Source organism: Lynx canadensis, chromosome B1 (genome assembly GCF_007474595.2).
Source record: "Lynx canadensis isolate LIC74 chromosome B1, mLynCan4.pri.v2, whole genome shotgun sequence".
Classification (NCBI taxonomy): domain Eukaryota; kingdom Metazoa; phylum Chordata; class Mammalia; order Carnivora; family Felidae; genus Lynx; species Lynx canadensis.
The window spans coordinates 166,859,869-166,870,040 of record NC_044306.2 but is presented as its reverse complement, the minus strand read 5'-3'; positions in this window follow the sequence as shown (position 1 = coordinate 166,870,040).

The following is a 10,172-nucleotide window of genomic DNA, read 5'->3' as shown; positions in this document are numbered from 1 at the left end:
AACCATGGTGGACTAACAATGAAATAATGTTCTTTAACTGTACTTGACTTTTGTGCCATGTTGGAACTTGAGCTGGATTTCCAGATCTAATTAAAAAAAAATTTTTTTTAACATTTATTCATTTTTGAGAGATGGAGGGAGGCAGAGAGCATGAGTGGGTGAGGGGCAGAGAGAGAGGAAGACACAGAATTGGAAGCAGGCTCCAGGCTCTGAGCTGTCAGCACAGAGCCCAACGCAGGGCTCGAACTCACAAACCGTGAGATCATGACCCGAGCTGAAGTTGGACGCGTAACCGACTGAACCACCCAGGAGCCCCTCCAGATCTAATTTTTAAAGAGGTGCTGAATATCTAAGTTATGAATGTGAAATATCCTGATTTTTAAGAGATTTAGTTCCTTTCCTTTTTAAAAATTTTTCAATGTTTATTTATTTTTGAGAGAGAGAGAGAGAGTGAGCACAAGTTGGGGAGGGGCAGAGAGAGAGGGAGACATAATAATCCGAAGCAGGCTCCAGACTCTGAGCTGCCAGTACAGAGCCTGATGCAGGGCCTGAACTCACAAACCACAAGATCATGACCTTAGCCGAAGTCCTACGCTTAACTGACTGAGCCACCCAGGTGCCCCTGGAGCGGATTTAGTTTCTAAATAAGGTGCAGGGCAAACAAAACATATCTGGAAGCTATATTCAGTCTATGGCCTGCTTCTTTAAGACTTTTATCTACAGGGGCACCTGGGTCGCTCAGTTGGTTACACTTCTAACCCTTGATTTTAGCTCAGGTCATAATTTCAAGGTCCGTGGGTTCGAGCCCAGCGTTGGGCTCCACGCTAACAGTATGGAGCCTACTTGGGATTCTCTGTCTGCTTCTCTCTCTGCCCCTCCTTCACGCTTGAAAGGAAGGCAGGAAGGCAGGCAGGAAGGAAGGAAAAAACATTAAAAAAAAAAAGTTATCTAGAGGAATGTTGCTATGATCTTAATACTTGAATGGTATTTGGAGATGGAGCCTTTGGGAGGTGCTTAAATCATGAAAGTGGAACCCTTACGAATGGGATTAGTACCTTATAAAAAAGGCTCCTAAGAGATCTCTGGCCCTGGTCATTATGTAAGACACAGTGAGAAGCTAGCAGCCTGTACTCCAGAAGAGGGCTCGCGCACCGCCATGCTGGCACTCTGATCTCAGACCTGTGGCCTGCAAAACTGTTTATAAGCTACTTACTGAATAGGATTTGTTACAGCAGTCAGTGTACTAAGATAGATGTTTCAGTCAGACAATGACTAATTTAATTTTACAATCCAGAGACTATATAACTGAGAACATTTACTACAGTAACAAGAAATCTGTGCTCTCATAATTCCCTCATTCTGTTGTTCTCTTTGGGCTGACGTGGATTTTTGCTCTCAAGCTCTGGTTCTCACAATTCCATGGATGGCTCATTATCAGTTTCTTTCTAGAAAATCAGATACAGAGTTGGTTAAGTTATGCTTTTCGTGGTTATTTTTCAGTCAAGAGGTTCAGACTTTTAATATTTTCAAATAAGCGTTATTCCGTTCTTGGAAGGTGTTTCCAATTTTTGCAAGTGATTCTCTTTGACTTTCTGACTTTGGCTTGCTTTAGCTAGCAAATACATTTATAACTTATTATCTAGGACCTGGTTCTTCTATCCATGGCTACTTTAATGATTCAGTGTTGGATTTTAAATTTACCTGACTTTGTTCTCAAATTCAGATAAATTATACTAACTCCCTGTCCGATTATACTCACTAGTACTCCAGTGCCCTCGTTTTATTAACTTTTGATGCATATTACCACTCTATATATTTTGCAGTGTTACTATGGCACAAAGTGAAGTACTTCACGAAAGGGAAGGTGATATCTCGCTTATTCTTTTTCCACTGGTAGACCTGTCTACTTCCTCTAATTCCACGTGCAAAGTATCACTCGTTGGTATTAATGGCTATATGTAGTTTACTCAGGATGTAGTTTACACCCTGCTTCTCTTTCCTATCTCTATCCATTTTGAAAGCTCAAAATATTTTACCTAGACCTCCCTTCCCCCCAAATTTCATTGTTGGTGGATAAAGGTGGTAGGTGATAATAACCCTTCTTGGGAGTGGTACAGGGACATTTTTCCTAGGGCTGATTCTGATTCTCCAAAAGGGAACCAATTTAAATTTTTCAGAGCTTTGATTAAATGTAAAATTTACATTTCCACTGTTCAATTCACATAGCAAGTCATTCACTCAGAAACTAAGGCACCATAGAAGACAGCTTATGTTTTCTTTAAATACAAAGATGCACCATTTAATTTTCAAATATGTAACTGATGTTCCCATATTGCTGAAATAAAATTAGGTTTCTATAAATTTTAGCATTCTGATTTGTCACTTCAACTACATAATTACCTTAGGTGAGGATATTATATGTGATAATGCTTGATATTTAAAAATAAACTGCAAGTAGATCAGGTTTGCTAGTCAGATTCTTTAGTATTACTTAAGATAATGACTATGAAAAGACAAGTTAGATTCTTTACAGGAAAGGTATAAATATGACCTCCAGTATGTTATGAAAAGCATATCTTATTAAGACTATATTCTGCAAACCAGAGTCTCAAGATTTCTGGAGCCAAATTTTAGCATTATAGTCATATACTGTCACAAGAATCCTCTCTATTCAGTTTGGTGCTCTAATGCAACTGTAAAAAGTCACTGGACCTTAGGATGACTTTAAAATCTTTCATCATAGAAGGCATAATACCCAATGCCTAGAGTTTCACATTTCCCTGAAGTATATTGCATTTTTGTGCACTACTTTTATTAGCATAATCTTTTACTGTTCAATAAATATGTTATTTAAATGCTTTTGTGTAATTGGGCCATATTGTAATGAACGACCCCCAGCATTATGTATGGATGCATACGAGGAAGCTCCTGAGTAATGTCTTTTTTCTCCACATACAATATAAAATATGTTACAGCAGCAAGAAACAAAGAGAGCCAAAACTTTCCATTATTTATGATGTCTTCAAGAAAAGTGAATGGGGCACAATGGAACAAAAGTAAGACAAATTAGAATAGAACTTTAGAAGCAGATGTTGGCTCAACGTGAAGAAGAAAATTATAAACATTAAAGCTATCTTATAAGGAAACAGGTTTTCTTAGGAAGTAGTGAGATCCCTGTTTTATCTGAGGTGTTCAATGAGGACCAATGGTGGTGGAAAATTCAAATTCTAAGCAGAACAATAGCTAACATTATTTTCAAGTCCCTGTCAAAAGGTGAGAATGCTAATAACTGGCAATTTTAGAAAAGACAGAATATTTATTTAAATGGAAGAAAGTTTATCTAAACATGTATTTGTTGTGTATTAGAAGTTTTCCTGTGCCCTGGAGATACAATAGCTAAAAAGACATACTTCTGACTTCATGAAGCTTCCAGTCTATTGGAGAAAACAGACAACAGAAAACTGTAGATGGGTTGAAAAGCATATGCCCGGGGCGCCTGGGTGGCGCAGTCGGTTAAGCGTCCGACTTCAGCCAGGTCACGATCTCGCGGTCCGTGAGTTCGAGCCCCGCGTCAGGCTTTGGGCTGATGGCTCAGAGCCTGGAGCCTGTTTCTAATTCTGTGTCTCCCTCTCTCTCTGCCCCTCCCCCGTTCATGCTCTGTCTCTCTCTGTCCCAAAAATAAATAAACATTGAAAAAAAAAATTTAAAAAGAAAAGCATATGCCCTTGGTTCTATAAATATATGGGGCAGTGAAAGGCTACCTTAAGTAGACCGCCAAAGCCCACGCTTGCAGCATCAGAGAAGCAGGAAACTTAAAAAAAGATTAGCTTTTAAAGAGATTTGCATGTGATATAAAACAGGAAAGTGATGATGACAAGATGACAAAAACATAACTTTTTCGGAATGATTTTCCCATTTTCTGCTAAGGTGTCTGAACTAGGTCCTGACGGCAATGAGGGGCCACTAAGGAATTTTAAGGTACAGAGTAGTCTGATGATCTACATGTTACAGAAAAGTAACTGTATGTACAGTATGTAAAGGGGCAGACCTGGTAGCAAGATGAGCACTGCTGAAATAAACTCAGTGGGAAATGATTAAAAATTGAAGGTAGTAACAATTGGAATGCAGAGAAGGGAAGAAGATCAAGAAATATCAGCCTTTCCTGAATGTGGTGACTGATTAGTTTTAGAGAAGAAAGATAAGAGGAATAATGTCTCTTGGATTTCTGCCTTTTTTCAATGATTTTACTTCAGCAGCTGGAGACTGAATAATAAAATAAGCCCTTGGACTTCTCCATGCACTCAGGGGGAGCTCAGAAAACATATGAAGCACACCCTTTACCTAGATCTTACAAAAGTACAAAAGAATTTCCAAGAATTCTGTCCCACATATCCAGGGTTTCTCCTGATCACCATCCAATAGCTAGCTAGTTTAAAGTTAAGTGCTACAGACTGTTTTTCTCCTTTTAACCTACATGTTAAAAAGCAAATAATCTGCACGACGTGCAACAAGGCAGTCTTAGTCAACCTTATTTTTAAGTCAACATGCCCATTTCCTCTTACCATTTATATCCTTTCACTGGATGCATATGAAAAACATATGTTTTAAAGGTAGAGAGAGACTGCTGCATCATCCAGGGTGAATATGATGTATATATGTGTTAATAAGCTTATTCCATAGAAAACAGCTAGTCCTATATGGAACCGAAGATATTAAACTGGCTTAAAAATGCATTTTCTGGATCTGAAATTTATACTTTCTTTCTTTTCTTTTTTTTTAAATTTACTCCATGGGGAAATGTACACCAGGAAATCTATCTGTCAGGCTGAAATACAAGGTCATGTAATAGTTCATTTAATGTTACATGACTGAAAATCAAGAGTTTTCAGGAAATCTCTGTTTGATGTGTCAAAATACACTGATTTGGAAGTCATCTCTCACTGAGATTCAAACATTTTGGTAACCTAGAAGACTGTACTTTCATTAGAGTTTAACAGGGTATATGTCTTAGTTTAAGGCACTATAACATAATACCATCAACTAGATGGCTTCAACAACAGAAATTTATTTCTTACAGTCTGGAGACTGGAAAGTGCAAGATCAAGGTGTTGGCTGATTGGGTTCAGGGGAACAGCCCTCTTCCTGGCTTGCAGACTGCTGCCTTCTCATCGTGTCCTCACAAGTCAGAGAGAGCAAGCTCTGGTCTCTCTTCCACATCTTCTGAGGATACTAATCCCATCATGGAGGCCCCACTTTCATGGTCTCATCTAAAAGTAATTACCTCCCAAAGGCCCCACTTCCAAACACCATCACACTGGGGATCAAGGCTTCAACATGTAAATTTGGGGGGAACATAAACACCTAGTCCATTCTGCCCGTGGCCCTCCAGAGTTCATATCCTTCTTCTGTGCAATATACATTGATTCTATCCCAACAACCCTAAAAGTCTTAACTCATTCCAGCATCAACTCAAAAGTCCGAAGTCCAAAAGTTTCATCTAAATATCATCCAAATTAGATAGGGGTATGTTTTGATGTAGGAATTATCCTGAGGTAAAATTCCTCTCCAGCTGTGAACCTATGTAACAAGACACAGAAGCACACATAACTATGTGCTTCTAAATATAATTGTGGGACAGGCACTGAATAGACAGTCTCATTTTAAAAGAGAAAAATAGGAAAGGAAAGGGTGATGGGTCCCAAGAAAGTCCAAACTTAGCAAGGTAAATTCCATCAAAATTCCATCAGACCTTAAGGCTCAAGAATAATCTTCTTTGGTTTGATGCTCACGACTCACTGGGGTGGAAATCTTGTTTCTGTGGCTCTGCCCCATGGTTCTTCAAGGTAATAATCATGCCTCCAAGGCTCCAACTGGAAGCTATTTGGTCTGTTCATACTAAAACAGTGGTCAATCTCTGGACCGCCTTCCAGGTCATTTTTCCCTCTTCTTGAAGAATAGCACATGTCCACAGCTGAGTAACTCGTCCATCCCATCCTGTCAAACCCAAGGAGTCTTCCTTCATTTCAGCCCATCTTCATCCCCTTCAGTTCAAACTGGTGATGTTTCTGCCTGTATAATCCCATTAACTCTTTATTCAGTGACAGTCCAGCCATACCTTTGGTGTTCGCTTTGATACATGCTTTCTCAGTTCCTGCATAAAAGCAGCCTGAGAATTTTCTATATCCTCCATTTCTGGTCCCTATTGCTTAATAATTTCTTCTTCGATTAATCTCTCTCTCCTTCCATTTTACCAAATCACTGCTTCAACACTTTGTTCAGGCATCTTCCCAACTAGATACCCAATCTAATCCCTCACAGGTTTCATCTTCCACACACTAGAACACAGTTCAGGCAAATTCTCTGCCACCTGAAAACAAGGCTCACCTTGCCTCCAGTGTTCAACAACATATTCCTCACTTCCATCTAAAACCTCACCAGAATTACCCTTAACGTCCATATTTTTAGTATGCACCTCAAAACTCTTCCAGCTTCTACCCATTACCCAGTCCTGAAGCTGCTTCACATGTTAAACTATTTGTTACAGCAGCAACCCACTCCTAATACCAAAAACCCTGGTCAGCTTGAGGTGCTGTGATACAATACCACAGACTGAGTGGCATACATTTATTTCTTAACAACTGACATTTATTTCTTACAATTTTGGAGGCCGGGAAGTCCAAGATCAAGGCGCTAGCCAATTTGGCTCCTGGTGAGAGCTTTTTTCCTAGCTTTCAGACCAGACTGCTGCCTTTTCACATGTTGGGAGAGAGAGCAAGATCCAGTCTGTTCTCATTAGGACACATTCATCCTTCATGGGGGCCCCACCCTCATTATCTCATATAAATGTGATTACCTTCCAAAGGTTCCACCTCCAAATATCATCACAGTAGGGGTTCAGATTTCAATATATGAGTTTTGGTGGGGATACAAATATTTAGTTCATAACAACATATATGAGAGTATCCAAGAAAACCTCAGCATATTCATTTAACAGGTATTTATTGGACCTACTATATGCCAAATACTGTGGATATAGGAAAGACCAAAACAGACAGAAACTTCTGTAGTGTTATAGCATATGTTATCATGGGGGAGGAGGAAACAACCAACAAAACAAGTCCTATAATGTAACAAATGGTAAATGCTAAGGAGACAAAACAAAGGGGATGGGCATAGGAGCTGTATAATGAGTGTATGTAATTTAGAAGCAGGTAGTGAAGAAAAGCCCTCACTGAAAAGATAGTATTTGAGCAAAGACTTAAAAGAAATGAGACAGTAAACCATGTGGCTAACTGAAAGAACAGACAAGAGGCAAAGCAAGTAAAAAAAAATCCTCAGAGCACAGTGATCTTCATGTAGTCCAGAAATAAAGAGGCCAGTGGGGCTGGATGAAGAAAACAAGAAAGAAAATAGGCAGGAATTAGGAAATAAGAGACCAGATCAGGCAAGGACCCTAAAAGCTACTTTAAAGATTCTGGCCTACCTCAGAATGAGATAGGCTGCTAATAAGAAGTAATAAGCAAAAGAAAGACAATATCAATTGTCATTTAAAAAAATTTTTTTAGGGGCGCCTGGGTGGCGCAGTCGGTTAAGCGTCCGACTTCAGCCAGGTCACGATCTCGCGGTCCGTGAGTTCGAGCCCCGCGTCGGGCTCTGGGCTGATGGCTCAGAGCCTGGAGCCTGTTTCCGATTCTGTGTCTCCCTCTCTCTCTGCCCCTCCCCCGTTCATGCTTTGTCTCTCTCTGTCCCAAAAATAAATAAACGTTGAAAAAAAAAATTTTTTTTTAAATGTTTATTTATTTTTGACAGAGAGAGCATGAGCGGGGGAGGGGCAGAGAGAGAGGGAGACACAGAATCCGAAGCAGGCTCCAGGCTCTGAGCTGTCAGCACAGAGCCCGACGCAGGGCTTGAACTCATGGACCAGGAGATCATGACCTGAGCCTAAATCGGAAGCTCAGCCTACTGAGCCACCCAGGCACCCTTCAATTGTCATTTTAAAATATGACTTCTGTGTGAAAAGAGGCTATGGAGGAATAAGGGTGGAGGAAGGAGGTTCTTTTAAATCCAGGCAATAAATAATTATGGCTTAGAGTGGGAAGTAGCAATGGAAGTGGTGAGAACTGGCAGAATTATGGATATATTTTCAAAGCGGAGCTAACAGGATTTCCTTACTAGAATGTGGGAATGATGATAAAGAGAAGAATCAAGGATGATTCCATGTTTTGTCAGCCAGAGCAAGTGAAAGGGTGGCATCCACAGGGGAGGGGATGGGAGTATGCTGGGGGAAAAGGCAAGAGTGTTAGATTTGAGATGTCTACTAGTCATCTAATTAAAAATCCTGGGTAAACATTTGGATATGTAGGTTGGGAGTACAAAAAAAAAGATGAGTTAGAGATAAAAATTACACAGTCATCAGCACACTGATGGTATTTTATTTAGTTAGCTCTGCAGCAGTAACAACTCCATTCCCCAAATCTCATTGGGTTACAACAACAAATATTTATTTCTCTCTCACATTACTTCTTGGTAGCTCTATGGGCTTCATGCTGCACTTCTGTTTCTGTTTTCTTATTCCAGTATTCTGGCCGAGAGAAGAATCTCTTTCTGGGATATATCAGTCTTGTTTTATACAGCAAGATATAACGTATAGCAAGATAGCAAGAATTTAACGTATAAATTTTCTGCTTAGAAGTGGTGTACTGTCACTTCCACTCACATTTCATCAGCCTGACCCAGTCAATCACATGATCAGGCCAAAGAAAGGAGTAGTGACGTATACTCCACCTACAAGGAGGCACTGTCCAATGTTAGCCACACTGTAAGAGAAAAATGTGATATCTTGTTACAGAGACAACAGAGAATGAATGACTGAGTGCAATGCTATAATCTATTGCAGATATACAATTGTATTTAAAACCCCAAGACTAAATTAGATCACCAAATAAGTGAATAAAGAAAAAGAAGAAAAATTATCAAGGACTGAGTGCTGGATCATTCTGTCATTAGACGGTTGACTAGATGAGAAAAAAACTGGTAAAGGAGACCGAGAAAAAGCTACCAGTAAAACAGAAAAGCAGGCGAGTGTGGTTAACTGGAAGCCAACTACAGAAGGAATTTCAAGGAAAAGATAGTTATTATTTGTGTCAAATGTCAATAAGTTAATGTGAACTCACAAATGACCACTGGCTTTAGTAATACGAAAGCCTTGGGACTTAGACAAAGAAATTTCACTGGAGAACAATAGTCTGAATTCAATGGTTTTAAGAAAAATGGAAGAAGTACAACTGGATATAGTCAGTATACATAACTCATGAGGAATTCTGCTTTTAACAAAAAGCAGATAAACCAGTCAGTAACTGAAGAGGAAAGTAAGGTAAAAAGGGTGTGTGTGTGTGTCTGTGTGTGTGTGTGTGTGTGTGTGTGAGTGTGTGTTTTAAATTTTAAATAATGGTGAATAATAGCATTTATGTCCTCTGATTGAAGATGATCCCATAAAGAGAGAGGAAAAAATAGAAGAAAAAGGGGAAAATTGCTAAAACAAGGCCCTTGACTAGACAAGAAGAAAGGGATCCTCGGTACAAATGGAAGGGCTGGCCTCAGAGTGGTACTCAGAGAATTCATTGTATTAAAATAATGAAGGCAGAGTATGTGGGTACAGATGCTGACAGGTAGATTAGCTCCACTTTTCTCAAGAAATGCATAGCGTTGTAAATTAAGAAGCCGTAGGCTAGGAAAAGCAGAGTATCATGGTAGAGAAAGACACTGCAGGGTATTAAGATCCTGGTTTAGTCCTTAACTAGCCATATGACTTGAAGCAAATCACCAAAATTCTCCATGCCTCAATTTCTTCAATGGTAGATGGAGATAATACTGGTGCCAACATAATAAAGTTGGAAAGGATTAAATGACATAATGTATCTATCTTCCCTCAATAAAATATAAGCTCCATGAGGACATGAATTTCCACCTTTTTTTTAAATTATATCCCTAGTGCTTAAGTGTTCGAGACTTAACAGGCACACAACTAATGATGAATAAACAACATATGAAAAATACTTATATGGTACCTGGCATATAGTAAGTGCTTAATAAATGTGACCAATTATTATTACCACCAGTTACTGATTTTAACACCTTAACTGGCTGTTCACAGTAAAATGATACCTTAATAA